Here is a 206-nt window from a genome sequence, read left to right as displayed (position 1 = left end):
ACGGCGCAGCACGCGGCAAGCGCTGCCATCTTGTATGAAGCCCAACAGGCGCCGTCCTCAGCTTTCCTCGGCCGCCAGCTCGGGGACTGTTTGCTCTCAGCTCTGCGAAAGGAGGCGACGGAGCCGCCCACCCTCCAGCAATCCCTCTGCTTCTTCGAGCTCACCCTGGAGCAGTGCCGGCATCCTTGCAAGAGCGGGCGGTACGG

Source organism: Charadrius vociferus, unplaced genomic scaffold, assembly GCF_000708025.1.
Source record: "Charadrius vociferus isolate BGI_N301 unplaced genomic scaffold, ASM70802v2 scaffold2832, whole genome shotgun sequence".
NCBI classification, from domain to species: Eukaryota; Metazoa; Chordata; class Aves; order Charadriiformes; family Charadriidae; genus Charadrius; species Charadrius vociferus.
This window is presented reverse-complemented; position numbering follows the sequence as displayed.